This window comes from Eucyclogobius newberryi, unplaced genomic scaffold, assembly GCF_026437365.1.
Source record: "Eucyclogobius newberryi isolate DKJ021-1_F unplaced genomic scaffold, fEucNew1.0.hap1 SCAF_41, whole genome shotgun sequence".
Taxonomy (NCBI): Eukaryota; Metazoa; Chordata; class Actinopteri; order Gobiiformes; family Gobiidae; genus Eucyclogobius; species Eucyclogobius newberryi.
Genome location: NW_027316068.1, coordinates 450,878 through 476,330, shown reverse-complemented (window position 1 = coordinate 476,330; position 25,453 = coordinate 450,878). Strand labels below are relative to the sequence as shown.

General features: G+C 43.2%; 9 non-coding genes across 9 annotated transcripts; all 9 read right to left on the bottom strand.

The window, feature by feature from the left end:
• Nucleotides 1–2,279: 2,279 nt before the first annotated feature.
• On the bottom strand, nucleotides 2,280–2,353 carry trnan-guu (transfer RNA asparagine (anticodon GUU)). Its single transcript has one exon. It is a non-coding gene; the product is annotated as a tRNA-Asn (tRNA).
• A 419-nt stretch (nucleotides 2,354–2,772) lies between these two features.
• Nucleotides 2,773–2,863, bottom strand: trnar-ucu (transfer RNA arginine (anticodon UCU)). The gene is given in 2 exon segments: nucleotides 2,773–2,808; nucleotides 2,827–2,863. It is a non-coding gene; the product is annotated as a tRNA-Arg (tRNA).
• Nucleotides 2,864–4,704: 1,841 nt separating this feature from the next.
• trnan-guu (transfer RNA asparagine (anticodon GUU)) lies at nucleotides 4,705–4,778 on the bottom strand. Its single transcript has one exon. It is a non-coding gene; the product is annotated as a tRNA-Asn (tRNA).
• Nucleotides 4,779–7,616: 2,838 nt separating this feature from the next.
• Nucleotides 7,617–7,707, bottom strand: trnar-ucu (transfer RNA arginine (anticodon UCU)). Its single transcript is given in 2 exon segments — nucleotides 7,617–7,652; nucleotides 7,671–7,707. It is a non-coding gene; the product is annotated as a tRNA-Arg (tRNA).
• A 4,259-nt stretch (nucleotides 7,708–11,966) lies between these two features.
• On the bottom strand, nucleotides 11,967–12,040 carry trnan-guu (transfer RNA asparagine (anticodon GUU)). Its single transcript has one exon. It is a non-coding gene; the product is annotated as a tRNA-Asn (tRNA).
• A 419-nt stretch (nucleotides 12,041–12,459) lies between these two features.
• trnar-ucu (transfer RNA arginine (anticodon UCU)) lies at nucleotides 12,460–12,550 on the bottom strand. Its single transcript is given in 2 exon segments — nucleotides 12,460–12,495; nucleotides 12,514–12,550. It is a non-coding gene; the product is annotated as a tRNA-Arg (tRNA).
• Nucleotides 12,551–14,391: 1,841 nt separating this feature from the next.
• Nucleotides 14,392–14,465, bottom strand: trnan-guu (transfer RNA asparagine (anticodon GUU)). Its single transcript has one exon. It is a non-coding gene; the product is annotated as a tRNA-Asn (tRNA).
• Nucleotides 14,466–16,810: 2,345 nt separating this feature from the next.
• Nucleotides 16,811–16,884, bottom strand: trnan-guu (transfer RNA asparagine (anticodon GUU)). The gene has a single exon. It is a non-coding gene; the product is annotated as a tRNA-Asn (tRNA).
• Nucleotides 16,885–19,232: 2,348 nt separating this feature from the next.
• On the bottom strand, nucleotides 19,233–19,306 carry trnan-guu (transfer RNA asparagine (anticodon GUU)). Its single transcript has one exon. It is a non-coding gene; the product is annotated as a tRNA-Asn (tRNA).
• Nucleotides 19,307–25,453: the final 6,147 nt, after the last annotated feature.

The following is a 25,453-nucleotide window of genomic DNA, read 5'->3' as shown; positions in this document are numbered from 1 at the left end:
AGCCAGCAACATTCGAAAGTTCAGCCCCTGTCCAATCAACTGTGTTTAATGGAGAGCGAGGGCATCAATCTTTCTACCTTTGAGCTAAATCCCCTGTACCAATGTAGCTATAAAAAAAATGGAAGTCTTTCAATCAATCGACTCTCACCAATTTATTGCGCACTCAATATACTGCAGTTAATCTGGATATTGAGGAAAAATTGCAAGATAATGTTATTTGACATAATGCCGATGTATTTGCTTACTTTTTCAAGCACACTTGGCAATAAACCTCGTTCAGCAGTGCCTTTTATCAGATAGTAAAGCGCGCAGACGTTCCATTGTAAAAAACAAAAATGTTCTCTCACCATTAGCGACTCTAGTGGGACTCAACCCACAACCTTTGAAAGCCCTTGCAACTAATGCCTAGAAGTCCAATGCGCTATCCATTGCGCCACAGAGCCCATACATCCTTGCGTGATGCTCATTTCCACAAACGCAAAACACGGTTTTCATCCAAAATGGGTCTACGTCAGTCATTCCTTGCCAACAAACTGAGAATCAAAAAGTGAAAAGAGTGCAGTTAATCTGTGTGTGCAGGGATACTTTTCCATCTCTTATTCCAATTTGTAACAGCAGCGCATTTTCTGTCATTGTAAATAATTTGCACGCCTGAATGGACAACTGTAACCCTCTCCATAGCCCGGTATACATTATATCTCAACAGGAACATCCATCTCCGTGACAATAAAACAGCAGAACCTTGGCCCATCTTCAAAGGACTCTTGGCCGCACACCTCCGACACCTCCACATGGCAGCAGAGCACCGGTTCATCACCCACCTCATCCCCCACAACACCCTGATCCACCTTATACCCTCTGGAAACCTGGACATCATCTTCTGACCCCGGCATCACCCCCCCATCCACGGCATCACCCCCCATCACTGAAGAAAGTTTGAAGAATGATTGTGTGTTTGATTTTCTGTAATTTTTTGTCTCTTCTCCCCCTGCCCTTGTGTATCCCATTCCCTTGCACTTGTGTGTGATGTTTGTCTGTACAATTATGTAAATATATGTAAATACTTGTAAGATGTTTTTGATAATAAAAGATAAAAAAAATAAAATAATGGACAACTGAGTAGTAGTAGTAGGTTTGAGATGGGCCGGTAATTATTTAGCACTGTGGCATCAAGACTGCTCTTCTTTAAGAGAGGCTTAATGACCGCAGTTTTAAGGCTCTTGGGAATATTCCAGATCCAAGCGACATGTTGACTTTTTGAGTGATTGGAGCCAACAGACTGCTCACCGTAGACTTTAAAAATCTGGTAGACAATGCATAAAGGCAGCATGTAGTGGAACTCAGACTTGTGGTGATCTCTTGGACAGTTTTGTCAGCCAAAAATGCAAAATGGGTTAACTCCAGTTGTCTAGCTGGCTGCGTGCTTGTTATCTGCAAATAATGGTATTTTTAATGTTCTGAACTGAGTCTTGCAAAGAAGACTGCAAACTCATTGCACCTGGAGAAATACAGAAACCATCAGACAAAGTAACATTTACCACACTGTAATTTGAAATGTTAACCCGCTTTGTCATTAGCAGGTCCAGAGTGTGCCCTTTGCCCTTGGTGGGGCCACTCAGGTGCGGAGTAAGACCAAAGCTTCTGAGGACAGCGCCAAGCTCTTTAGAAGAAGACGAGGTTGAGCGGGGCGTGAAGGAAGGAAGGAACAGTCACTCACGTACGGGAAACTCCTACCAAGCAGTGGCCAGCCTATAGCACACTGGGATTCTGTGGTAATTGAACCAAGTTTAGCAGTTCCTTTCATCAGTTAATAACACAAGCAGGCTTTCCTATTTACCAATGTAGATAACAGGGGTTACAACAGTGACTCTGGTGGGTCTCGAACTCACAGCCTTTGAATGCCTTTGCAACTTTTGTCTGATTCCCCTTTTTCACAAAAGAAAACAGTCATCCGAAAACGGTCTACATCAATCATTCCTTACCATCAAACTGAGAAACAAGGAGTGAAAAGAGTGCATTTACTCTGTTTATTCAGGGATACTGTTCAATCTCTAATTGCAAAATAGCTCTTTCGGGTGATATGTTTTTCTGTACATGTAAACAACTGATTTGCTTGAAAGGCTATCATGAAGGCACTGCTGGGATTTACTAGACAGGCACTTTGACCAACTAAGCCACAGCGCCTCTAAAATGTTACTCCAACCTGTTTCAGGTAGATATTCAGCAAACAATGTTACCTCGTGGATTTTGCCTGCGATAGCTCTTCCAAAATAGCTTGTCGTCCCTGGGTGGGCTCGAACCACCAACCTCCCGGTTAACAGCCGAGCGCGCTGGCCAATTGCGCCACAGAGACATCCAGCCCAGTCGAAAAAATATTTGCGACTCGACAAGCCGCAACATCTTTTTTTTTTTAAAGCGAGCCAGCAACATTCGAAAGTTCAGCCCCTGTCCAATCAACGGTGTTTAATGGAGAGCGAGGGCATCAATCTTTCTACCTTTGAGCTAAATCCCCTGTACCAATGTAGCTATAAAAAAAACTGGAAGTCTTTCAATCAATCGACTCTCGCCAATTTATTGCGCACTCAATATACTGCAGTTAATCTGGATATTGAGGAAAAATTGCAAGATAATGTTATTTGACATGATGCAGATGTATTTGCTTACTTTTTCAAGCACACTTGGCAATAAACCTTGTTCAGCAGTGCCTTTTATGAGATAGTAAAGCGCGCAGACGTTCCATTGTAAAAAACAAAAATGTTCTCTCACCATTAGCGACTCTGGTGGGACTCCAACCCACAACCTTTGAAAGCCCTTGCAACTAATGCCTAGAAGTCCAATGCGCTATCCATTGCGCCACAGAGCCTATACGTCCTTGCGTGATGCTCATTTCCACAAACGCAAAACACGGTTTTCATCCAAAATGGGTCTACGTCAGTCATTCCTTGCCAACAAACTGAGAATCAAAAAGTGAAAAGAGTGCAGTTAATCTGTGTGTGCAGGGATACTTTTCCATCTCTTATTCCAATTTGTAACAGCAGCGCATTTTCTGTCATTGTAAACAATTTGCACGCCTGAATGGACAACTGTAACCCTCTCCATAGCCCGGTATACATTATATCTCAACAGGAACATCCATCTCCGTGACAATAAAACAGCAGAACCTTGGCCCATCTTCAAAGGACTCTTGGCCGCACACCTCCGACACCTCCACATGGCAGCAGAGCACCGGTTCATCACCCACCTCGTCCCCCACAACACCCTGATCCACCTTATACCCTCTGGAAACCTGGACATCATCTTCTGACCCCGGCATCACCTCCCCCAACCACGGCATCAACCCCCATCACTGAAGAAAGTTTGTAGAATGATGGTGTGTTTGATTTTCTGTAATTTTTTGTCTCTTCTCCCCCTGCCCTTGTGTATCCCATTCCCTTGCACTTGTGTGTGATGTTTGTCTGTACAATTATGTAAATATATGTAAATACTTGTAAGATGTTTTTGATAATAAAAGATAAAAAAAAAATTAAAATAATGGACAACTGAGTAGTAGTAGTAGGTTTGAAATGGGCCGGTAATTATTTAGCACTGTGGCATCAAGACTGCTCTTCTTTAAGAGAGGCTTAATGACCGCAGTTTTAAGGCTCTTGGGAATATTCCAGATCGAAGCAACATGTTGACTTTTTGAGTGAGTGGAGCCAACAGACTGCTCACCGTAGACTTTAAAAATCTAGTAGGCAATGCATAAAGGCAGCATGTAGTGGAACTCAGACTTGTGGTGATCTCTTGGACAGTTTTGTCAGCCAAAAATGCAAAATGGGTTAACTCCAGTTGTCTAGCTGGCTGCGTGCTTGTTATCTGCAAATAATGGTATTTTTAATGTTCTGAACTGAGTCTTGCAAAGAAGACTGCAAACTCATTGCACCTGGAGAAATACAGAAACCATCAGACAAAGTAACATTTACCACACTGTAATTTGAAATGTTAACCCGCTTTGTCATTAGCAGGTCCAGAGTGTGCCCTTTGCCCTTGGTGGGGCCACTCAGGTGCTGAGTAAGACCAAAGCTTCTGAGGACAGCGCCAAGCTCTTTAGAAGAAGACGAGGTTGAGCGGGGCGTGAAGGAAGGAAGGAACAGTCACTCACGTACGGGAAACTCCTACCAAGCAGTGGCCAGCATATAGCACACTGGGATTCTGTGGTAATTGAACCAAGTTTAGCAGTTCCTTTCATCAGTTAATAACACAAGCAGGCTTTCCTATTTACCAATGTAGATAACAGGGGTTACAACAGTGACTCTGGTGGGTCTCGAACTCACAGCCTTTGAATGCCTTTGCAACTTTTGTCTGATTCCCCTTTTTCACAAAAGCAAAACAGTCATCCGAAAACGGTCTACATCAATCATTCCTTACCATCAAACTGAGAAACAAGGAGTGAAAAGAGTGCATTTACTCTGTTTATTCAGGGATACTGTTCAATCTATAATTGCAAAATAGCTCTTTCAGGTGATATGTTTTTCTGTACATGTAAACAACTGATTTGCTTGAAAGGCTATCATGAAGGCACTGCTGGGATTTACTAGACAGGCACTTTGACCAACTAAGCCACAGCGCCTCTAAAATGTTACTCCAACCTGTTTCAGGTAGATATTCAGCAAACAATGTTACCTCGTGGATTTTGCCTGCGATAGCTCTTCCAAAATAGCTTGTCGTCCCTGGGTGGGCTCGAACCACCAACCTCCCGGTTAACAGCCGAGCGCGCTGGCCAATTGCGCCACAGAGACATCCAGCCCAGTCGAAAAAATATTTGCGACTTGACAAGCCGCAACATCTTTTTTTTTTTAAAGCGAGCCAGCAACATTCGAAAGTTCAGCCCCTGTCCAATCAACTGTGTTTAATGGAGAGCGAGGGCATCAATCTTTCTACCTTTGAGCTAAATCCCCTGTACCAATGTAGCTATAAAAAAAACTGGAAGTCTTTCAATCAATCGACTCTCGCCAATTTATTGCGCACTCAATATACTGCAGTTAATCTGGATATTGAGGAAAAATTGCAAGATAATGTTATTTGACATAATGCCGATGTATTTGCTTACTTTTTCAAGCACACTTGGCAATAAACCTCGTTCAGCAGTGCCTTTTATCAGATAGTAAAGCGCGCAGACGTTCCATTGTAAAAAACAAAAATGTTCTCTCACCATTAGCGACTCTAGTGGGACTCAACCCACAACCTTTGAAAGCCCTTGCAACTAATGCCAAGAAGTCCAATGCGCTATCCATTGCGCCACAGAGCCCATACATCCTTGCGTGATGCTCATTTCCACAAACGCAAAACACGGTTTTCATCCAAAATGGGTCTACGTCAGTCATTCCTTGCCAACAAACTGAGAATCAAAAAGTGAAAAGAGTGCAGTTAATCTGTGTGTGCAGGGATACTTTTCCATCTCTTATTCCAATTTGTAACAGCAGCGCATTTTCTGTCATTGTAAATAATTTGCACGCCTGAATGGACAACTGTAACCCTCTCCATAGCCCGGTATACATTATATCTCAACAGGAACATCCATCTCCGTGACAATAAAACAGCAGAACCTTGGCCCATCTTCAAAGGACTCTTGGCCGCACACCTCCGACACCTCCACATGGCAGCAGAGCACCGGTTCATCACCCACATCATCCCCCACAACACCCTGATCCACCTTATACCCTCTGGAAACCTGGACATCATCTTCTGACCCCGGCATCACCCCCCCATCCACGGCATCACCCCCCATCACTGAAGAAAGTTTGAAGAATGATTGTGTGTTTGATTTTCTGTAATTTTTTGTCTCTTCTCCCCCTGCCCTTGTGTATCCCATTCCCTTGCACTTGTGTGTGATGTTTGTCTGTACAATTATGTAAATATATGTAAATACTTGTAAGATGTTTTTGATAATAAAAGATAAAAAAAATAAAATAATGGACAACTGAGTAGTAGTAGTAGGTTTGAGATGGGCCGGTAATTATTTAGCACTGTGGCATCAAGACTGCTCTTCTTTAAGAGAGGCTTAATGACCGCAGTTTTAAGGCTCTTGGGAATATTCCAGATCCAAGCGACATGTTGACTTTTTGAGTGATTGGAGCCAACAGACTGCTCACCGTAGACTTTAAAAATCTGGTAGACAATGCATAAAGGCAGCATGTAGTGGAACTCAGACTTGTGGTGATCTCTTGGACAGTTTTGTCAGCCAAAAATGCAAAATGGGTTAACTCCAGTTGTCTAGCTGGCTGCGTGCTTGTTATCTGCAAATAATGGTATTTTTAATGTTCTGAACTGAGTCTTGCAAAGAAGACTGCAAACTCATTGCACCTGGAGAAATACAGAAACCATCAGACAAAGTAACATTTACCACACTGTAATTTGAAATGTTAACCCGCTTTGTCATTAGCAGGTCCAGAGTGTGCCCTTTGCCCTTGGTGGGGCCACTCAGGTGCGGAGTAAGACCAAAGCTTCTGAGGACAGCGCCAAGCTCTTTAGAAGAAGACGAGGTTGAGCGGGGCGTGAAGGAAGGAAGGAACAGTCACTCACGTACGGGAAACTCCTACCAAGCAGTGGCCAGCCTATAGCACACTGGGATTCTGTGGTAATTGAACCAAGTTTAGCAGTTCCTTTCATCAGTTAATAACACAAGCAGGCTTTCCTATTTACCAATGTAGATAACAGGGGTTACAACAGTGACTCTGGTGGGTCTCGAACTCACAGCCTTTGAATGCCTTTGCAACTTTTGTCTGATTCCCCTTTTTCACAAAAGAAAACAGTCATCCGAAAACGGTCTACATCAATCATTCCTTACCATCAAACTGAGAAACAAGGAGTGAAAAGAGTGCATTTACTCTGTTTATTCAGGGATACTGTTCAATCTCTAATTGCAAAATAGCTCTTTCGGGTGATATGTTTTTCTGTACATGTAAACAACTGATTTGCTTGAAAGGCTATCATGAAGGCACTGCTGGGATTTACTAGACAGGCACTTTGACCAACTAAGCCACAGCGCCTCTAAAATGTTACTCCAACCTGTTTCAGGTAGATATTCAGCAAACAATGTTACCTCGTGGATTTTGCCTGCGATAGCTCTTCCAAAATAGCTTGTCGTCCCTGGGTGGGCTCAAACCACCAACCTCCCGGTTAACAGCCGAGCGCGCTGGCCAATTGCGCCACAGAGACATCCAGCCCAGTCGAAAAAATATTTGCGACTCGACAAGCCGCAACATCTTTTTTTTTTTAAAGCGAGCCAGCAACATTCGAAAGTTCAGCCCCTGTCCAATCAACGGTGTTTAATGGAGAGCGAGGGCATCAATCTTTCTACCTTTGAGCTAAATCCCCTGTACCAATGTAACTATAAAAAAAACTGGAAGTCTTTCAATCAATCGACTCTCGCCAATTTATTGCGCACTCAATATACTGCAGTTAATCTGGATATTGAGGAAAAATTGCAAGATAATGTTATTTGACATGATGCAGATGTATTTGCTTACTTTTTCAAGCACACTTGGCAATAAACCTTGTTCAGCAGTGCCTTTTATGAGATAGTAAAGCGCGCAGACGTTCCATTGTAAAAAACAAAAATTTTCTCTCACCATTAGCGACTCTGGTGGGACTCCAACCCACAACCTTTGAAAGCCCTTGCAACTAATGCCTAGAAGTCCAATGCGCTATCCATTGCGCCACAGAGCCCATACGTCCTTGCGTGATGCTCATTTCCACAAACGCAAAACACGGTTTTCATCCAAAATGGGTCTACGTCAGTCATTCCTTGCCAACAAACTGAGAATCAAAAAGTGAAAAGAGTGCAGTTAATCTGTGTGTGCAGGGATACTTTTCCATCTCTTATTCCAATTTGTAACAGCAGCGCATTTTCTGTCATTGTAAACAATTTGCACGCCTGAATGGACAACTGTAACCCTCTCCATAGCCCGGTATACATTATATCTCAACAGGAACATCCATCTCCGTGACAATAAAACAGCAGAACCTTGGCCCATCTTCAAAGGACTCTTGGCCGCACACCTCCGACACCTCCACATGGCAGCAGAGCACCGGTTCATCACCCACCTCATCCCCCACAACACCCTGATCCACCTTATACCCTCTGGAAACCTGGACATCATCTTCTGACCCCGGCATCACCCCCCCATCCACGGCATCACCCCCCATCACTGAAGAAAGTTTGAAGAACGATTGTGTGTTTGATTTTCTGTAATTTTTTGTCTCTTCTCCCCCTGCCCTTGTGTATCCCATTCCCTTGCACTTGTGTGTGATGTTTGTCTGTACAATTATGTAAATATATGTAAATACTTGTAAGATGTTTTTGATAATAAAAGATAAAAAAAATAAAATAATGGACAACTGAGTAGTAGTAGTAGGTTTGAGATGGGCCGGTAATTATTTAGCACTGTGGCATCAAGACTGCTCTTCTTTAAGAGAGGCTTAATGACCGCAGTTTTAAGGCTCTTGGGAATATTCCAGATCCAAGCGACATGTTGACTTTTTGAGTGATTGGAGCCAACAGACTGCTCACCGTAGACTTTAAAAATCTGGTAGACAATGCATAAAGGCAGCATGTAGTGGAACTCAGACTTGTGGTGATCTCTTGGACAGTTTTGTCAGCCAAAAATGCAAAATGGGTTAACTCCAGTTGTCTAGCTGGCTGCGTGCTTGTTATCTGCAAATAATGGTATTTTTAATGTTCTGAACTGAGTCTTGCAAAGAAGACTGCAAACTCATTGCACCTGGAGAAATACAGAAACCATCAGACAAAGTAACATTTACCACACTGTAATTTGAAATGTTAACCCGCTTTGTCATTAGCAGGTCCAGAGTGTGCCCTTTGCCCTTGGTGGGGCCACTAAGGTGCGGAGTAAGACCAAAGCTTCTGAGGACAGCGCCAAGCTCTTTAGAAGAAGACGAGGTTGAGCGGGGCGTGAAGGAAGGAAGGAACAGTCACTCACGTACGGGAAACTCCTACCAAGCAGTGGCCAGCCTATAGCACACTGGGATTCTGTGGTAATTGAACCAAGTTTAGCAGTTCCTTTCATCAGTTAATAACACAAGCAGGCTTTCCTATTTACCAATGTAGATAACAGGGGTTACAACAGTGACTCTGGTGGGTCTCGAACTCACAGCCTTTGAATGCCTTTGCAACTTTTGTCTGATTCCCCTTTTTCACAAAAGAAAACAGTCATCAGAAAACGGTCTACATCAATCATTCCTTACCATCAAACTGAGAAACAAGGAGTGAAAAGAGTGCATTTACTCTGTTTATTCAGGGATACTGTTCAATCTCTAATTGCAAAATAGCTCTTTCGGGTGATATGTTTTTCTGTACATGTAAACAACTGATTTGCTTGAAAGGCTATCATGAAAGCACTGCTGGGATTTGCTAGACAGGCACTTTGACCAACTAAGCCACAGCGCCTCTAAAGTGTTACTCCAACCTGTTTCAGGTAGATATTCAGCAAACAATGTTACCCCGTGGATTTTGGCTGCGATAGCTCTTCCAAAATAGCTTCTCGTCCCTGGGTGGGCTCAAACCACCAACCTCCCAGTTAACAGCCCAGCGCGCTGGCCAATTGCGCCACAGAGACATCCAGCCCAGTTGAAAAAATATTTGCGACTTGACAAGCCGCAACATCTTTTTTTTTTTAAAGCGAGCCAGCAACATTCGAAAGTTCAGCCCCTGTCCAATCAACTGTGTTTAATGGAGAGCGAGGGCATCAATCTTTCTACCTTTGAGCTAAATCCCCTGTACCAATGTAGCTATAAAAAAAACTGGAAGTCTTTCAATCAATCGACTCTCGCCAATTTATTGCGCACTCAATATACTGCAGTTAATCTGGATATTGAGGAAAAATTGCAAGATAATGTTATTTGACATAATGCCGATGTATTTGCTTACTTTTTCAAGCACACTTGGCAATAAACCTCGTTCAGCAGTGCCTTTTATCAGATAGTAAAGCGCGCAGACGTTCCATTGTAAAAAACAAAAATGTTCTCTCACCATTAGCGACTCTAGTGGGACTCAACCCACAACCTTTGAAAGCCCTTGCAACTAATGCCTAGAAGTCCAATGCGCTATCCATTGCGCCACAGAGCCCATACATCTTTGCGTGATGCTCATTTCCACAAACGCAAAACACGGTTTTCATCCAAAATGGGTCTACGTCAGTCATTCCTTGCCAACAAACTGAGAATCAAAAAGTGAAAAGAGTGCAGTTAATCTGTGTGTGCAGGGATACTTTTCCATCTCTTATTCCAATTTGTAACAGCAGCGCATTTTCTGTCATTGTAAATAATTTGCACGCCTGAATGGACAACTGTAACCCTCTCCATAGCCCGGTATACATTATATCTCAACAGGAACATCCATCTCCGTGACAATAAAACAGCAGAACCTTGGCCCATCTTCAAAGGACTCTTGGCCGCACACCTCCGACACCTCCACATGGCAGCAGAGCACCGGTTCATCACCCACCTCGTCCCCCACAACACCCTGATCCACCTTATACCCTCTGGAAACCTGGACATCATCTTCTGACCCCGGCATCACCTCCCCCAACCACGGCATCAACCCCCATCACTGAAGAAAGTTTGGAGAATGATGGTGTGTTTGATTTTCTGTAATTTTTTGTCTCTTCTCCCCCTGCCCTTGTGTATCCCATTCCCTTGCACTTGTGTGTGATGTTTGTCTGTACAATTATGTAAATATATGTAAATACTTGTAAGATGTTTTTGATAATAAAAGATAAAAAAAAAATTAAAATAATGGACAACTGAGTAGTAGTAGTAGGTTTGAAATGGGCCGGTAATTATTTAGCACTGTGGCATCAAGACTGCTCTTCTTTAAGAGAGGCTTAATGACCGCAGTTTTAAGGCTCTTGGGAATATTCCAGATCCAAGCGACATGTTGACTTTTTGAGTGATTGGAGCCAACAGACTGCTCACCGTAGACTTTAAAAATCTGGTAGACAATGCATAAAGGCAGCATGTAGTGGAACTCAGACTTGTGGTGATCTCTTGGACAGTTTTGTCAGCCAAAAATGCAAAATGGGTTAACTCCAGTTGTCTAGCTGGCTGCGTGCTTGTTATCTGCAAATAATGGTATTTTTAATGTTCTGAACTGAGTCTTGCAAAGAAGACTGCAAACTCATTGCACCTGGAGAAATACAGAAACCATCAGACAAAGTAACATTTACCACACTGTAATTTGAAATGTTAACCCGCTTTGTCATTAGCAGGTCCAGAGTGTGCCCTTTGCCCTTGGTGGGGCCACTCAGGTGCGGAGTAAGACCAAAGCTTCTGAGGACAGCGCCAAGCTCTTTAGAAGAAGACGAGGTTGAGCGGGGCGTGAAGGAAGGAAGGAACAGTCACTCACGTACGGGAAACTCCTACCAAGCAGTGGCCAGCCTATAGCACACTGGGATTCTGTGGTAATTGAACCAAGTTTAGCAGTTCCTTTCATCAGTTAATAACACAAGCAGGCTTTCCTATTTACCAATGTAGATAACAGGGGTTACAACAGTGACTCTGGTGGGTCTCGAACTCACAGCCTTTGAATGCCTTTGCAACTTTTGTCTGATTCCCCTTTTTCACAAAAGAAAACAGTCATCCGAAAACGGTCTACATCAATCATTCCTTACCATCAAACTGAGAAACAAGGAGTGAAAAGAGTGCATTTACTCTGTTTATTCAGGGATACTGTTCAATCTATAATTGCAAAATAGCTCTTTCGGGTGATATGTTTTTCTGTACATGTAAACAACTGATTTGCTTGAAAGGCTATCATGAAGGCACTGCTGGGATTTACTAGACAGGCACTTTGACCAACTAAGCCACAGCGCCTCTAAAATGTTACTCCAACCTGTTTCAGGTAGATATTCAGCAAACAATGTTACCTCGTGGATTTTGCCTGCGATAGCTCTTCCAAAATAGCTTGTCGTCCCTGGGTGGGCTCGAACCACCAACCTCCCGGTTAACAGCCGAGCGCGCTGGCCAATTGCGCCACAGAGACATCCAGCCCAGTCGAAAAAATATTTGCGACTCGACAAGCCGCAACATCTTTTTTTTTTTAAAGCGAGCCAGCAACATTCGAAAGTTCAGCCCCTGTCCAATCAACTGTGTTTAATGGAGAGCGAGGGCATCAATCTTTCTACCTTTGAGCTAAATCCCCTGTACCAATGTAGCTATAAAAAAAACTGGAAGTCTTTCAATCAATCGACTCTCGCCAATTTATTGCGCACTCAATATACTGCAGTTAATCTGGATATTGAGGAAAAATTGCAAGATAATGTTATTTGACATGATGCAGATGTATTTGCTTACTTTTTCAAGCACACTTGGCAATAAACCTTGTTCAGCAGTGCCTTTTATGAGATAGTAAAGCGCGCAGACGTTCCATTGTAAAAAACAAAAATGTTCTCTCACCATTAGCGACTCTGGTGGGACTCCAACCCACAACCTTTGAAAGCCCTTGCAACTAATGCCTAGAAGTCCAATGCGCTATCCATTGCGCCACAGAGCCCATACGTCCTTGCGTGATGCTCATTTCCACAAACGCAAAACACGGTTTTCATCCAAAATGGGTCTACGTCAGTCATTCCTTGCCAACAAACTGAGAATCAAAAAGTGAAAAGAGTGCAGTTAATCTGTGTGTGCAGGGATACTTTTCCATCTCTTATTCCAATTTGTAACAGCAGCGCATTTTCTGTCATTGTAAACAATTTGCACGCCTGAATGGACAACTGTAACCCTCTCCATAGCCCGGTATACATTATATCTCAACAGGAACATCCATCTCCGTGACAATAAAACAGCAGAACCTTGGCCCATCTTCAAAGGACTCTTGGCCGCACACCTCCGACACCTCCACATGGCAGCAGAGCACCGGTTCATCACCCACCTCGTCCCCCACAACACCCTGATCCACCTTATACCCTCTGGAAACCTGGACATCATCTTCTGACCCCGGCATCACCTCCCCCAACCACGGCATCAACCCCCATCACTGAAGAAAGTTTGGAGAATGATGGTGTGTTTGATTTTCTGTAATTTTTTGTCTCTTCTCCCCCTGCCCTTGTGTATCCCATTCCCTTGCACTTGTGTGTGATGTTTGTCTGTACAATTATGTAAATATATGTAAATACTTGTAAGATGTTTTTGATAATAAAAGATAAAAAAAAAATTAAAATAATGGACAACTGAGTAGTAGTAGTAGGTTTGAAATGGGCCGGTAATTATTTAGCACTGTGGCATCAAGACTGCTCTTCTTTAAGAGAGGCTTAATGACCGCAGTTTTAAGGCTCTTGGGAATATTCCAGATCCAAGCAACATGTTGACTTTTTGAGTGAGTGGAGCCAACAGACTGCTCACCGTAGACTTTAAAAATCTAGTAGGCAATGCATAAAGGCAGCATGTAGTGGAACTCAGACTTGTGGTGATCTCTTGGACAGTTTTGTCAGCCAAAAATGCAAAATGGGTTAACTCCAGTTGTCTAGCTGGCTGCGTGCTTGTTATCTGCAAATAATGGTATTTTTAATGTTCTGAACTGAGTCTTGCAAAGAAGACTGCAAACTCATTGCACCTGGAGAAATACAGAAACCATCAGACAAAGTAACATTTACCACACTGTAATTTGAAATGTTAACCCGCTTTGTCATTAGCAGGTCCAGAGTGTGCCCTTTGCCCTTGGTGGGGCCACTCAGGTGCTGAGTAAGACCAAAGCTTCTGAGGACAGCGCCAAGCTCTTTAGAAGAAGACGAGGTTGAGCGGGGCGTGAAGGAAGGAAGGAACAGTCACTCACGTACGGGAAACTCCTACCAAGCAGTGGCCAGCATATAGCACACTGGGATTCTGTGGTAATTGAACCAAGTTTAGCAGTTCCTTTCATCAGTTAATAACACAAGCAGGCTTTCCTATTTACCAATGTAGATAACAGGGGTTACAACAGTGACTCTGGTGGGTCTCGAACTCACAGCCTTTGAATGCCTTTGCAACTTTTGTCTGATTCCCCTTTTTCACAAAAGCAAAACAGTCATCCGAAAACGGTCTACATCAATCATTCCTTACCATCAAACTGAGAAACAAGGAGTGAAAAGAGTGCATTTACTCTGTTTATTCAGGGATACTGTTCAATCTATAATTGCAAAATAGCTCTTTCAGGTGATATGTTTTTCTGTACATGTAAACAACTGATTTGCTTGAAAGGCTATCATGAAGGCACTGCTGGGATTTACTAGACAGGCACTTTGACCAACTAAGCCACAGCGCCTCTAAAATGTTACTCCAACCTGTTTCAGGTAGATATTCAGCAAACAATGTTACCTCGTGGATTTTGCCTGCGATAGCTCTTCCAAAATAGCTTGTCGTCCCTGGGTGGGCTCGAACCACCAACCTCCCGGTTAACAGCCGAGCGCGCTGGCCAATTGCGCCACAGAGACATCCAGCCCAGTCGAAAAAATATTTGCGACTTGACAAGCCGCAACATCTTTTTTTTTTTAAAGCGAGCCAGCAACATTCGAAAGTTCAGCCCCTGTCCAATCAACTGTGTTTAATGGAGAGCGAGGGCATCAATCTTTCTACCTTTGAGCTAAATCCCCTGTACCAATGTAGCTATAAAAAAAACTGGAAGTCTTTCAATCAATCGACTCTCGCCAATTTATTGCGCACTCAATATACTGCAGTTAATCTGGATATTGAGGAAAAATTGCAAGATAATGTTATTTGACATAATGCCGATGTATTTGCTTACTTTTTCAAGCACACTTGGCAATAAACCTCGTTCAGCAGTGCCTTTTATCAGATAGTAAAGCGCGCAGACGTTCCATTGTAAAAAACAAAAATGTTCTCTCACCATTAGCGACTCTAGTGGGACTCAACCCACAACCTTTGAAAGCCCTTGCAACTAATGCCTAGAAGTCCAATGCGCTATCCATTGCGCCACAGAGCCCATACATCCTTGCGTGATGCTCATTTCCACAAACGCAAAACACGGTTTTCATCCAAAATGGGTCTACGTCAGTCATTCCTTGCCAACAAACTGAGAATCAAAAAGTGAAAAGAGTGCAGTTAATCTGTGTGTGCAGGGATACTTTTCCATCTCTTATTCCAATTTGTAACAGCAGCGCATTTTCTGTCATTGTAAATAATTTGCACGCCTGAATGGACAACTGTAACCCTCTCCATAGCCCGGTATACATTATATCTCAACAGGAACATCCATCTCCGTGACAATAAAACAGCAGAACCTTGGCCCATCTTCAAAGGACTCTTGGCCGCACACCTCCGACACCTCCACATGGCAGCAGAGCACCGGTTCATCACCCACCTCATCCCCCACAACACCCTGATCCACCTTATACCCTCTGGAAACCTGGACATCATCTTCTGACCCCGGCATCACCCCCCCATCCACGGCATCACCCCCCATCACTGAAGAAAGTTTGAAGAATGATTGTGTGTTTGATTTTCTGTAATTTTTTGTCTCTTCTCCCCCTGCCCTTGTGTATCCCATTCCCTTGCACTTGTGTGTGATGTTTGTCTGTACAATTATGTAAATATATGTAAATACTTGTAAGATGTTTTTGATAATAAAAGATAAAAAAAATAAAATAATGGACAACTGAGTAGTAGTAGTAGGTTTGAGATGGGCCGGTAATTATTTAGCACTGTGGCATCAAGACTGCTCTTCTTTAAGAGAGGCTTAATGACCGCAGTTTTAAGGCTCTTGGGAATATTCCAGATCCAAGCGACATGTTGACTTTTTGAGTGATTGGAGCCAACAGACTGCTCACCGTAGACTTTAAAAATCTGGTAGACAATGCATAAAGGCAGCATGTAGTGGAACTCAGACTTGTGGTGATCTCTTGGACAGTTTTGTCAGCCAAAAATGCAAAATGGGTTAACTCCAGTTGTCTAGCTGGCTGCGTGCTTGTTATCTGCAAATAATGGTATTTTTAATGTTCTGAACTGAGTCTTGCAAAGAAGACTGCAAACTCATTGCACCTGGAGAAATACAGAAACCATCAGACAGAGTAACATTTACCACACTGTTATTTGAAATGTTAACCCGCTTTGTCATTAACAGGTCCAGAGTGTGCCCTTTGCCCTTGGTGGGGCCACTCAGGTGCGGAGTAAGACCAAAGCTTCTGAGGACAGCGCCAAGCTCTTTAGAAGAAGACGAGGTTGAGCGGGGCGTGAAGGAAGGAAGGAACAGTCACTCACGTACGGGAAACTCCTACCAAGCAGTGGCCAGCCTATAGCACACTGGGATTCTGTGGTAATTGAACCAAGTTTAGCAGTTCCTTTCATCAGTTAATAACACAAGCAGGCTTTCCTATTTACCAATGTAGATAACAGGGGTTACAACAGTGACTCTGGTGGGTCTCGAACTCACAGCCTTTGAATGCCTTTGCAACTTTTGTCTGATTCCCCTTTTTCACAAAAGAAAACAGTCATCCGAAAACGGTCTACATCAATCATTCCTTACCATCAAACTGAGAAACAAGGAGTGAAAAGAGTGCATTTACTCTGTTTATTCAGGGATACTGTTCAATCTCTAATTGCAAAATAGCTCTTTCGGGTGATATGTTTTTCTGTACATGTAAACAACTGATTTGCTTGAAAGGCTATCATGAAGGCACTGCTGGGATTTACTAGACAGGCACTTTGACCAACTAAGCCACAGCGCCTCTAAAATGTTACTCCAACCTGTTTCAGGTAGATATTCAGCAAACAATGTTACCTCGTTGATTTTGCCTGCGATAGCTCTTCCAAAATAGCTTGTCGTCCCTGGGTGGGCTCGAACCACCAACCTCCCGGTTAACAGCCGAGCGCGCTGGCCAATTGCGCCACAGAGACATCCAGCCCAGTCGAAAAAATATTTGCGACTCGACAAGCCGCAACATCTTTTTTTTTTTAAAGCGAGCCAGCAACATTCGAAAGTTCAGCCCCTGTCCAATCAACTGTGTTTAATGGAGAGCGAGGGCATCAATCTTTCTACCTTTGAGCTAAATCCCCTGTACCAATGTAGCTATAAAAAAAACTGGAAGTCTTTCAATCAATCGACTCTCGCCAATTTATTGCGCACTCAATATACTGCAGTTAATCTGGATATTGAGGAAAAATTGCAAGATAATGTTATTTGACATGATGCAGATGTATTTGCTTACTTTTTCAAGCACACTTGGCAATAAACCTTGTTCAGCAGTGCCTTTTATGAGATAGTAAAGCGCGCAGACGTTCCATTGTAAAAAACAAAAATGTTCTCTCACCATTAGCGACTCTGGTGGGACTCCAACCCACAACTTTTGAAAGCCCTTGCAACTAATGCCTAGAAGTCCAATGCGCTATCCATTGCGCCACAGAGCCCATACGTCCTTGCGTGATGCTCATTTCCACAAACGCAAAACACGGTTTTCATCCAAAATGGGTCTACGTCAGTCATTCCTTGCCAACAAACTGAGAATCAAAAAGTGAAAAGAGTGCAGTTAATCTGTGTGTGCAGGGATACTTTTCCATCTCTTATTCCAATTTGTAACAGCAGCGCATTTTCTGTCATTGTAAACAATTTGCACGCCTGAATGGACAACTGTAACCCTCTCCATAGCCCGGTATACATTATATCTCAACAGGAACATCCATCTCCGTGACAATAAAACAGCAGAACCTTGGCCCATCTTCAAAGGACTCTTGGCCGCACACCTCCGACACCTCCACATGGCAGCAGAGCACCGGTTCATCACCCACCTCGTCCCCCACAACACCCTGATCCACCTTATACCCTCTGGAAACCTGGACATCATCTTCTGACCCCGGCATCACCTCCCCCAACCACGGCATCAACCCCCATCACTGAAGAAAGTTTGGAGAATGATGGTGTGTTTGATTTTCTGTAATTTTTTGTCTCTTCTCCCCCTGCCCTTGTGTATCCCATTCCCTTGCACTTGTGTGTGATGTTTGTCTGTACAATTATGTAAATATATGTAAATACTTGTAAGATGTTTTTGATAATAAAAGATAAAAAAAATTAAATAATGGACAACTGAGTAGTAGTAGTAGGTTTGAAATGGGCCGGTAATTATTTAGCACTGTGGCATCAAGACTGCTCTTCTTTAAGAGAGGCTTAATGACCGCAGTTTTAAGGCTCTTGGGAATATTCCAGATCGAAGCAACATGTTGACTTTTTGAGTGAGTGGAGCCAACAGACTGCTCACCGTAGACTTTAAAAATCTAGTAGGCAATGCATAAAGGCAGCATGTAGTGGAACTCAGACTTGTGGTGATCTCTTGGACAGTTTTGTCAGCCAAAAATGCAAAATGGGTTAACTCCAGTTGTCTAGCTGGCTGCGTGCTTGTTATCTGCAAATAATGGTATTTTTAATGTTCTGAACTGAGTCTTGCAAAGAAGACTGCAAACTCATTGCACCTGGAGAAATACAGAAACCATCAGACAAAGTAACATTTACCACACTGTAATTTGAAATGTTAACCCGCTTTGTCATTAGCAGGTCCAGAGTGTGCCCTTTGCCCTTGGTGGGGCCACTCAGGTGCTGAGTAAGACCAAAGCTTCTGAGGACAGCGCCAAGCTCTTTAGAAGAAGACGAGGTTGAGCGGGGCGTGAAGGAAGGAAGGAACAGTCACTCACGTACGGGAAACTCCTACCAAGCAGTGGCCAGCATATAGCACACTGGGATTCTGTGGTAATTGAACCAAGTTTAGCAGTTCCTTTCATCAGTTAATAACACAAGCAGGCTTTCCTATTTACCAATGTAGATAACAGGGGTTACAACAGTGACTCTGGTGGGTCTCGAACTCACAGCCTTTGAATGCCTTTGCAACTTTTGTCTGATTCCCCTTTTTCACAAAAGCAAAACAGTCATCCGAAAACGGTCTACATCAATCATTCCTTACCATCAAACTGAGAAACAAGGAGTGAAAAGAGTGCATTTACTCTGTTTATTCAGGGATACTGTTCAATCTATAATTGCAAAATAGCTCTTTCAGGTGATATGTTTTTCTGTACATGTAAACAACTGATTTGCTTGAAAGGCTATCATGAAGGCACTGCTGGGATTTACTAGACAGGCACTTTGACCAACTAAGCCACAGCGCCTCTAAAATGTTACTCCAACCTGTTTCAGGTAGATATTCAGCAAACAATGTTACCTCGTGGATTTTGCCTGCGATAGCTCTTCCAAAATAGCTTGTCGTCCCTGGGTGGGCTCGAACCACCAACCTCCCGGTTAACAGCCGAGCGCGCTGGCCAATTGCGCCACAGAGACATCCAGCCCAGTCGAAAAAATATTTGCGACTTGACAAGCCGCAACATCTTTTTTTTTTTAAAGCGAGCCAGCAACATTCGAAAGTTCAGCCCCTGTCCAATCAACTGTGTTTAATGGAGAGCGAGGGCATCAATCTTTCTACCTTTGAGCTAAATCCCCTGTACCAATGTAGCTATAAAAAAAACTGGAAGTCTTTCAATCAATCGACTCTCGCCAATTTATTGCGCACTCAATATACTGCAGTTAATCTGGATATTGAGGAAAAATTGCAAGATAATGTTATTTGACATAATGCCGATGTATTTGCTTACTTTTTCAAGCACACTTGGCAATAAACCTCGTTCAGCAGTGCCTTTTATCAGATAGTAAAGCGCGCAGACGTTCCATTGTAAAAAACAAAAATGTTCTCTCACCATTAGCGACTCTAGTGGGACTCAACCCACAACCTTTGAAAGCCCTTGCAACTAATGCCTAGAAGTCCAATGCGCTATCCATTGCGCCACAGAGCCCATACATCCTTGCGTGATGCTCATTTCCACAAACGCAAAACACGGTTTTCATCCAAAATGGGTCTACGTCAGTCATTCCTTGCCAACAAACTGAGAATCAAAAAGTGAAAAGAGTGCAGTTAATCTGTGTGTGCAGGGATACTTTTCCATCTCTTATTCCAATTTGTAACAGCAGCGCATTTTCTGTCATTGTAAATAATTTGCACGCCTGAATGGACAACTGTAACCCTCTCCATAGCCCGGTATACATTATATCTCAACAGGAACATCCATCTCCGTGACAATAAAACAGCAGAACCTTGGCCCATCTTCAAAGGACTCTTGGCCGCACACCTCCGACACCTCCACATGGCAGCAGAGCACCGGTTCATCACCCACCTCATCCCCCACAACACCCTGATCCACCTTATACCCTCTGGAAACCTGGACATCATCTTCTGACCCCGGCATCACCCCCCCATCCACGGCATCACCCCCCATCACTGAAGAAAGTTTGAAGAATGATTGTGTGTTTGATTTTCTGTAATTTTTTGTCTCTTCTCCCCCTGCCCTTGTGTATCCCATTCCCTTGCACTTGTGTGTGATGTTTGTCTGTACAATTATGTAAATATATGTAAATACTTGTAAGATGTTTTTGATAATAAAAGATAAAAAAAATAAAATAATGGACAACTGAGTAGTAGTAGTAGGTTTGAGATGGGCCGGTAATTATTTAGCACTGTGGCATCAAGACTGCTCTTCTTTAAGAGAGGCTTAATGACCGCAGTTTTAAGGCTCTTGGGAATATTCCAGATCCAAGCGACATGTTGACTTTTTGAGTGATTGGAGCCAACAGACTGCTCACCGTAGACTTTAAAAATCTGGTAGACAATGCATAAAGGCAGCATGTAGTGGAACTCAGACTTGTGGTGATCTCTTGGACAGTTTTGTCAGCCAAAAATGCAAAATGGGTTAACTCCAGTTGTCTAGCTGGCTGCGTGCTTGTTATCTGCAAATAATGGTATTTTTAATGTTCTGAACTGAGTCTTGCAAAGAAGACTGCAAACTCATTGCACCTGGAGAAATACAGAAACCATCAGACAAAGTAACATTTACCACACTGTAATTTGAAATGTTAACCCGCTTTGTCATTAGCAGGTCCAGAGTGTGCCCTTTGCCCTTGGTGGGGCCACTCAGGTGCGGAGTAAGACCAAAGCTTCTGAGGACAGCGCCAAGCTCTTTAGAAGAAGACGAGGTTGAGCGGGGCGTGAAGGAAGGAAGGAACAGTCACTCACGTACGGGAAACTCCTACCAAGCAGTGGCCAGCCTATAGCACACTGGGATTCTGTGGTAATTGAACCAAGTTTAGCAGTTCCTTTCATCAGTTAATAACACAAGCAGGCTTTCCTATTTACCAATGTAGATAACAGGGGTTACAACAGTGACTCTGGTGGGTCTCGAACTCACAGCCTTTGAATGCCTTTGCAACTTTTGTCTGATTCCCCTTTTTCACAAAAGAAAACAGTCATCCGAAAACGGTCTACATCAATCATTCCTTACCATCAAACTGAGAAACAAGGAGTGAAAAGAGTGCATTTACTCTGTTTATTCAGGGATACTGTTCAATCTCTAATTGCAAAATAGCTCTTTCGGGTGATATGTTTTTCTGTACATGTAAACAACTGATTTGCTTGAAAGGCTATCATGAAAGCACTGCTGGGATTTGCTAGACAGGCACTTTGACCAACTAAGCCACAGCGCCTCTAAAGTGTTACTCCAACCTGTTTCAGGTAGATATTCAGCAAACAATGTTACCCCGTGGATTTTGGCTGCGATAGCTCTTCCAAAATAGCTTCTCGTCCCTGGGTGGGCTCAAACCACCAACCTCCCAGTTAACAGCCCAGCGCGCTGGCCAATTGCGCCACAGAGACATCCAGCCCAGTCGAAAAAATATTTGCGACTTGACAAGCCGCAACATCTTTTTTTTTTTAAAGCGAGCCAGCAACATTCGAAAGTTCAGCCCCTGTCCAATCAACTGTGTTTAATGGAGAGCGAGGGCATCAATCTTTCTACCTTTGAGCTAAATCCCCTGTACCAATGTAGCTATAAAAAAAACTGGAAGTCTTTCAATCAATCGACTCTCGCCAATTTATTGCGCACTCAATATACTGCAGTTAATCTGGATATTGAGGAAAAATTGCAAGATAATGTTATTTGACATAATGCCGATGTATTTGCTTACTTTTTCAAGCACACTTGGCAATAAACCTCGTTCAGCAGTGCCTTTTATCAGATAGTAAAGCGCGCAGACGTTCCATTGTAAAAAACAAAAATGTTCTCTCACCATTAGCGACTCTAGTGGGACTCAACCCACAACCTTTGAAAGCCCTTGCAACTAATGCCTAGAAGTCCAATGCGCTATCCATTGCGCCACAGAGCCCATACATCCTTGCGTGATGCTCATTTCCACAAACGCAAAACACGGTTTTCATCCAAAATGGGTCTACGTCAGTCATTCCTTGCCAACAAACTGAGAATCAAAAAGTGAAAAGAGTGCAGTTAATCTGTGTGTGCAGGGATACTTTTCCATCTCTTATTCCAATTTGTAACAGCAGCGCATTTTCTGTCATTGTAAATAATTTGCACGCCTGAATGGACAACTGTAACCCTCTCCATAGCCCGGTATACATTATATCTCAACAGGAACATCCATCTCCGTGACAATAAAACAGCAGAACCTTGGCCCATCTTCAAAGGACTCTTGGCCGCACACCTCCGACACCTCCACATGGCAGCAGAGCACCGGTTCATCACCCACCTCATCCCCCACAACACCCTGATCCACCTTATACCCTCTGGAAACCTGGACATCATCTTCTGACCCCGGCATCACCCCCCCATCCACGGCATCACCCCCCATCACTGAAGAAAGTTTGAAGAACGATTGTGTGTTTGATTTTCTGTAATTTTTTGTCTCTTCTCCCCCTGCCCTTGTGTATCCCATTCCCTTGCACTTGTGTGTGATGTTTGTCTGTACAATTATGTAAATATATGTAAATACTTGTAAGATGTTTTTGATAATAAAAGATAAAAAAAATAAAATAATGGACAACTGAGTAGTAGTAGTAGGTTTGAGATGGGCCGGTAATTATTTAGCACTGTGGCATCAAGACTGCTCTTCTTTAAGAGAGGCTTAATGACCGCAGTTTTAAGGCTCTTGGGAATATTCCAGATCCAAGCGACATGTTGACTTTTTGAGTGATTGGAGCCAACAGACTGCTCACCGTAGACTTTAAAAATCTGGTAGACAATGCATAAAGGCAGCATGTAGTGGAACTCAGACTTGTGGTGATCTCTTGGACAGTTTTGTCAGCCAAAAATGCAAAATGGGTTAACTCCAGTTGTCTAGCTGGCTGCGTGCTTGTTATCTGCAAATAATGGTATTTTTAATGTTCTGAACTGAGTCTTGCAAAGAAGACTGCAAACTCATTGCACCTGGAGAAATACAGAAACCATCAGACAAAGTAACATTTACCACACTGTAATTTGAAATGTTAACCCGCTTTGTCATTAGCAGGTCCAGAGTGTGCCCTTTGCCCTTGGTGGGGCCACTCAGGTGCGGAGTAAGACCAAAGCTTCTGAGGACAGCGCCAAGCTCTTTAGAAGAAGACGAGGTTGAGCGGGGCGTGAAGGAAGGAAGGAACAGTCACTCACGTACGGGAAACTCCTACCAAGCAGTGGCCAGCCTATAGCACACTGGGATTCTGTGGTAATTGAACCAAGTTTAGCAGTTCCTTTCATCAGTTAATAACACAAGCAGGCTTTCCTATTTACCAATGTAGATAACAGGGGTTACAACAGTGACTCTGGTGGGTCTCGAACTCACAGCCTTTGAATGCCTTTGCAACTTTTGTCTGATTCCCCTTTTTCACAAAAGAAAACAGTCATCCGAAAACGGTCTACATCAATCATTCCTTACCATCAAACTGAGAAACAAGGAGTGAAAAGAGTGCATTTACTCTGTTTATTCAGGGATACTGTTCAATCTCTAATTGCAAAATAGCTCTTTCGGGTGATATGTTTTTCTGTACATGTAAACAACTGATTTGCTTGAAAGGCTATCATGAAAGCACTGCTGGGATTTGCTAGACAGGCACTTTGACCAACTAAGCCACAGCGCCTCTAAAGTGTTACTCCAACCTGTTTCAGGTAGATATTCAGCAAACAATGTTACCCCGTGGATTTTGGCTGCGATAGCTCTTCCAAAATAGCTTCTCGTCCCTGGGTGGGCTCAAACCACCAACCTCCCAGTTAACAGCCCAGCGCGCTGGCCAATTGCGCCACAGAGACATCCAGCCCAGTCGAAAAAATATTTGCGACTTGACAAGCCGCAACATCTTTTTTTTTTTAAAGCGAGCCAGCAACATTCGAAAGTTCAGCCCCTGTCCAATCAACTGTGTTTAATGGAGAGCGAGGGCATCAATCTTTCTACCTTTGAGCTAAATCCCCTGTACCAATGTAGCTATAAAAAAAACTGGAAGTCTTTCAATCAATCGACTCTCGCCAATTTATTGCGCACTCAATATACTGCAGTTAATCTGGATATTGAGGAAAAATTGCAAGATAATGTTATTTGACATAATGCCGATGTATTTGCTTACTTTTTCAAGCACACTTGGCAATAAACCTCGTTCAGCAGTGCCTTTTATCAGATAGTAAAGCGCGCAGACGTTCCATTGTAAAAAACAAAAATGTTCTCTCACCATTAGCGACTCTAGTGGGACTCAACCCACAACCTTTGAAAGCCCTTGCAACTAATGCCTAGAAGTCCAATGCGCTATCCATTGCGCCACAGAGCCCATACATCCTTGCGTGATGCTCATTTCCACAAACGCAAAACACGGTTTTCATCCAAAATGGGTCTACGTCAGTCATTCCTTGCCAACAAACTGAGAATCAAAAAGTGAAAAGAGTGCAGTTAATCTGTGTGTGCAGGGATACTTTTCCATCTCTTATTCCAATTTGTAACAGCAGCGCATTTTCTGTCATTGTAAATAATTTGCACGCCTGAATGGACAACTGTAACCCTCTCCATAGCCCGGTATACATTATATCTCAACAGGAACATCCATCTCCGTGACAATAAAACAGCAGAACCTTGGCCCATCTTCAAAGGACTCTTGGCCGCACACCTCCGACACCTCCACATGGCAGCAGAGCACCGGTTCATCACCCACCTCGTCCCCCACAACACCCTGATCCACCTTATACCCTCTGGAAACCTGGACATCATCTTCTGACCCCGGCATCACCTCCCCCAACCACGGCATCAACCCCCATCACTGAAGAAAGTTTGGAGAATGATGGTGTGTTTGATTTTCTGTAATTTTTTGTCTCTTCTCCCCCTGCCCTTGTGTATCCCATTCCCTTGCACTTGTGTGTGATGTTTGTCTGTACAATTATGTAAATATATGTAAATACTTGTAAGATGTTTTTGATAATAAAAGATAAAAAAAAAATTAAAATAATGGACAACTGAGTAGTAGTAGTAGGTTTGAAATGGGCCGGTAATTATTTAGCACTGTGGCATCAAGACTGCTCTTCTTTAAGAGAGGCTTAATGACCGCAGTTTTAAGGCTCTTGGGAATATTCCAGATCG